Source organism: Nannospalax galili, unplaced genomic scaffold (assembly GCF_000622305.1).
Source record: "Nannospalax galili isolate Female #2095 unplaced genomic scaffold, S.galili_v1.0 scaffold202, whole genome shotgun sequence".
Classification (NCBI taxonomy): Eukaryota; Metazoa; Chordata; class Mammalia; order Rodentia; family Spalacidae; genus Nannospalax; species Nannospalax galili.
The window spans coordinates 4,915,062-4,921,061 of NW_008349000.1; positions in this window are offsets into that span (position 1 = coordinate 4,915,062).

The following is a 6,000-nucleotide window of genomic DNA, read 5'->3' on the forward strand; positions in this document are numbered from 1 at the left end:
GTAATTTTAATCTTTTTCCCCATTAAAAGTTAAGCTCCTCAAGGCAGAAATTATGTCTAAAACCATGCCCGAAACAAGAATATTTATTGAATAATAGACCACAGATGAATCACACTATCAACTTCCACATGATATTTTGCATTTGCCTATGCTTTTTATCTTGGTCTACCCCAGCAATAACTTTTGGCGATAGGTGTTTTCTTATTATTTTCTCTTTATGATGAATAGATCAGATCTGAGAAGTATAATTGAGCTCTGGCCTAGCTGGTGTTTCACTTGCCCTTTCTGCATACCTCCATCTAACATTAGCAAGCTAAAAGCTACCTTTCCCAGACCCTGTTGGAAATATGAAGCATCTCTGGAGAGGCATTCCAGGGTCCATTTCCCAGCATTATGGGCATGGAGGAGTAATGTCCAACATATCAGCAGCAGCTAATCTGGCATTGTACATTTTGGATCATAGCTACATCAGTCCTTCTGCCTTCTTGGCATTAGAGGTTCTTGAACCTGCTGAATCAGGGTCTTGATTCTACACAGTCCCAGAATGATCTCTGAGGTAACAGCTTCTTAGTAGGCCTGTTCTGGATTGTTCTGAGAATTAGAACTTGAGTTCAATCTACAACTCACTCTTTCAGCCTTTCCTAAATTGAACATACCTCTAATATGCTATATTGAATCCCTGTCTACTTAGAACATCAAAAGTGGAGCTGGAGAGATGGCTAAGTGGTTGGGAGCATGTATTCCTCTTTTAGAGGACTGGAGTTCAGTTCTAGATCCCCATGCTGGGAAGCTCACAAGTGCTTGGAACTCCAGCTCCAGGGGATCAGACTCTTTCTTCAGGCCCCCATGGACAACTCTGCTCATAAGCACATACCTCCACACAGACACGCATGCATACACAGATTTAAAAAGAAAATCTTTAAAAAAATCACCTGAAGTGGTTTATATTTCTGTTCTGACCTTTGGATCATACCACAAAAGCTAGATGCCCTTCTTGTGCCATTCAATTGTGCAAACTACCTTCCAAGTACCTGCAGTATACTAGACTCTGGATTAGGTCCAAAGCTATGAATGCAAATGTACAATAGAGCATATCAGTATTCTGGCCAGATCAACCTTGTCAAAGACTCTGGAAGCCCTCACAATTCAGGAACTCTCTAGGCTCTGTCTCATCTATGTTTCCAGGTGTCAGCTCTTATTTCCCATTGGCAGTTTCTCCTCCCAGTGACCAGTCGTAATAACATGACAGCAGCTTTACCAGACCCAACAAAGCCTGAAACTAGATAAAGCAACATCCACCGCCATTCCCCACAAGTGGCTTCTCCATTCTACTCCACATTCCCACTTATCCTCCTCTGCAAGCCATAAAGAAACTCTTAGAAAAATGCTGTCAGACTAGCCAAGAGGCAGGGAAGCATCTGCCAACTGATGCCTGTGAGAGTCTAAGAAATTTATTTACCACTCCAAACCTCAATTCCCTCAGCAATAAAACAGAATAAAAAACATACATTCTGCAGGGATGTTTTGAAAATTAAATGAGATGATATATTGTCATAGACAGCTCAGGCTGCTGGGACAGAATACATAGACTGGGTGGCTCGATGACAAGCATTTGCTTCTCACAGTTCTGGAGACATGGAAGACAAAAATGAAGGTGCCAGAAGAATGGGTGTCTGGTAACGACCCACTTCTTGGTTTGCAGATGATCTTATCACATGGCAGAGACCAGAAAGAAGAAGAAAGCTCTCCTGTCTCTTCATGTATGCTATTCATGAGGTCTCCAGTTCTTAACATGAATGAGACCCAAAGGCCACACCTCCTCACATTTGGGGCTAGGATTTCAACATACAAACTTAAGAGCAATGCATTCGGTCTACAGCATATATATAAAATGTTTATAGTTCATAAATAATTATAACTAACATTTAGATATTTACTATGAAGCAAGTTATTTGCTAAATATAGACCTACCTTTAATTCTGTCCATAACAGTACATTGTTATTTCCATTTTATAAAGTAGTAAAGTTGATAACAACTATTAACGAGTGCTAATAACTATTACCAGTTCATTGTTACCATCATTATCATGTACCTTCATGCCTCTCAGAAACACAAACATTGCTTTCAGCTTTGTTACAACTGTCTTTCCTCAGAGCTTTCTGGAAAGAGGTAACCGACCCTCAGCAACATTGACTTGGGATCAATCTTGCAACACAGCCCTTAACATTCAAATAGAACTATCATTGTTCTTGGGAAAGCATTTAAACCTTGTTCTTGGGAAAGCATTTAAACCTTTATCCTCCAATCCTGGCCACTCAGGTAGACTGACATTCCTCATGAGTTGTGGTCTGCCTCCTTTATCTTCTAAATATGTCAGACATTTCTGAATGCACAGTTGTAAAGAGACTGGATCATAATTTTCTAATACCAAATACAAACAACTCTCATCTACATAAATGTAGAACTCATGGTCCCAACTTCAGGCAGCCTATAACCTCATCTTGAAGATTAGAAAACACTAATGCTAATTTTAAAAACTGACCATGTGGAAGGATGGTTGGCATATATATGTAACAATACTGAGAATACAGGTTCTACAGGCAGAAGATGTCATTTTGCATTATTCCTCTGCTGTGTCCTGATAGTAGAACCATGGGTAAGTCATGGAAGCCTGTAGAGTCTTTTTTTTTTCTCATTGTCCTTTTTTTTCACTTTTCTTGTTTTTCTTGAATTTTTATGTATTTCATACAGAACATCTCAAATAATCTTAATCATCTTTATACCCCTGTCCCCACTGGTACCCTCCCATAGGCCCCAACCCGCCCCCGACTGGAGCCCATATATTCTGTCATGCCTGTTAAGGCCCACTGTGTTGTCAGTGTCCCCAGTCACTCCACAGTGCAAGTCAGTCCACAGAGGTCTAGTCAGCCTATCTAGAGTTCCTTGTTTTAGGAAGATCAGCTCTTCTTCACCTAGCAGCAATCAGTTGGCAGTATTTCTTCAGATAAGATTGGAGTCTGCTGTTCATTTTCCCAGTTCTATGCTGGTTTTTATCTGCCTGAGTTTGCATGGGACATGTGTATACTGACGCCATTTTCATAGAATCATGAGCAGACTCCCAGAAGCTTGTAGAACTCTGTTTGCATATGGTCATGTACCTCCTCCATGGCTCTTACAATCTTTCTGCCCCCTCTTCTCGATGTCTCTTGAGCCTTGGGTGGGTGAAGTTTAATAAAGGAGTCCTGTCCAAGGACCAGAATTCAGCAGCCTCTTGATCTCTACACTTTGGCCGTATGTGACCTTTTGTGTTTCTGGCCCTCTGCCTCACGAGGGAGCTTCATTATTTAATGTCCTCTTCTTTACCCCTGTTCTATGTTCTATACATCTTAGGTGTAGAGGTTGCATTGTAGATGTGTCACTTAGGCCTGGGTAATTCATAGACAATGTCCGTGTGTGACCAGTTGTGGTACTTGATAATAGTTTCTGACTGGTACAAAATGAGCTTCTTTGATGAGTGGTGACTGGGATATTTGTCTATAAATATAATGTCTCACTTTCTTAACTGAAGAATACAATATCTGTGATGATAAATGTAATGACCACATAGGATCTTAGGCATGAGGGTAAATTATGAATAAATAGGAGCTCTGGCTCTCTGTAATTAAACTAGTATGTGACTACTGCCTACCAAGTGAGGTAGGTACTGTGTGGTGCCTTACAGGTGAGGCAATGTTCATTACTGTACAGAGATGAACTATGAACCACGTTTTCAAGTTTTTCTCTTTACATGTTTATATCACATTTAAAAAGACATGATACATAATGCAGTCTTCTTAATTTTTAATTAATTTTTTTGGTCTTTTTGACACAGAGTCTCCCTGTAGCCCCAGCTGTCCTGGAACTCACTATGTAGACCAGGCTGGCCTTGAAAAGCCAGAATTTTTTAATTTAATAACCACATTATTAAAAGAAGCATTTCATTACAGCTTTAACATATTCAGTAACACACTCCAAAGCAAGAGTACATCTCTTTCACAAGTGGATGAATTTTCTAGGTTAATAGTAATTTCTAGGTTCATAGTTGAATTAATACAGTTATACAATATTGAACTCAGTATAAGCCCTGTAAGACACAAAATTGAATGAGTTTTTAACCTTTAAAACAGATTTTTATGTGTGCAAGTATATTGCCTGCATGTACCTAAGTGCACCCGTGTCTGCACAGGTCAGAAGAGGGCATCGGATCCCTAGAACTGGAGCTAAGGACAGTTGTGAGCCACCATGTGGATGCTGGGATACAAACCCAAGCCCTCTGCAAGAGTAGCCAGTGCTCTTACCTGCTGAGCCATCTCTCCAGCCCCCATAATGCAGTCTTAAATTACTTGTTCAATAGCTAAAATCAAAATGTATTGGATGTAGAGAAACACAAAATATGCTTGCCACTGATCAATATTTATGTTTCAGATAAATATATTTAGGTATTTAATGTAACCTAAATCAATTATTCCTTATTATTCTTCCTCATAATCAAACTGTGTTTCAGATGAGCAGATTTCTTTTCAACATATTCACTCTTGCAATTACATTTTAGTTTGTTCTGTTATGTGAATATTAATTACCTGTTCAAACTTAGTTACTGTAATCAGGCCACTACAATTTTAATTTTTTATCACTTTTCCTTCCTTTCCACAGACATATGAGGAAGATAAGCTAGTAATGATTTCTGCCCATGAAGTTCAGTGTTAAACACTGGCAGAATAGAGCAGATGACAGTTAAAAGTGAGATTGCCTCAAACGCAGCCTGGCCCACTTGCTTCTGACTAAAATTCAGCTTCCCTGTTGGATTTTCTAAGTGACCCAGGTGCTAAGACTGCAATGCCAGCCCTCATAACAGGGCCTTGGAAAAAAATGTTGATAAAAATTAAGGAGCAGAATTTAATAAACAACATCAGTTTTAGGAAATATATCAATGATTTCTCATTTTTAGACTCCTTTCTACCTTTTCCATTTCTTGTCATCCAGACTTAAAATTTTGGGGGTGGGAATATCTTTTTAATTACCATTGGTTTTCAATCAGACAACAGACAACAAACTTCCTCCTTTACCAATGTTCTCACTGCCTACTTTTTCTACAGTTTTAGCTAATATCAAGTTCCTTGGTACTTTCTGTCTGGGTTATATCAACAGATTCCCACTGATTCTTGCAATTCTTTGAGTACATTGTCACCAAATTAACCCATATAAGAAATCACTTTAACAGATTTGATTAAATATCACCACCAAAGAGGGCTGGACATTGTGACATACACCAAGTTCTCAGGGGGCTGAGGCAGAAGGTCCATGAGTTTGAAGCTAGCCTGGACTACATAATAAGACATCATTTCTTTTTAAATATTTTATTTATTCTTTTTGCTTTATGTGTGTGAGTGTATTGCCTGCAGAAGTCAGAAGAGGGCGCTGGGTCCCCTGGAACTGGAGTTACAGATGGCTGTTAGCCACCATGTGGATGCTGGGAATTGAACCCGGGTCCTCTGCAAGAGAGGTCAGTGCTCTTAACCACTGAGCCATCTCTCCAGTCCAAGGCACTATTTCAAACCAAACCAAAACACAACCAAAATTGCCAAGGGTTCTTCAGATCCTCTTCAGAGCCTACATATAGTAGGTCCCTGAACTTGATAAAATAAATTAACAAATGTTTTTATAAATATCGAATAAATTAACAAATGTGTTTTTAAAACTATGTACAACATACATATTCATAAGTATGTTCTAGAAATAATTATGTACTTAATATATTTATAGACCTGCTTTCTTTAACTGATCATAGATTTGGAGAATAAAAACAAATAAGAAAATGCATATCCTAAAAATTATATATATATATATATATATATGTAGTAGGAGACAATCATGGAACTGCAAATAGCATGAAAATGGAGTAAAGGGTGCAAAGCATGGATACAAGGAATGAGGTTGAATCAGACTCAGTGGCACACACC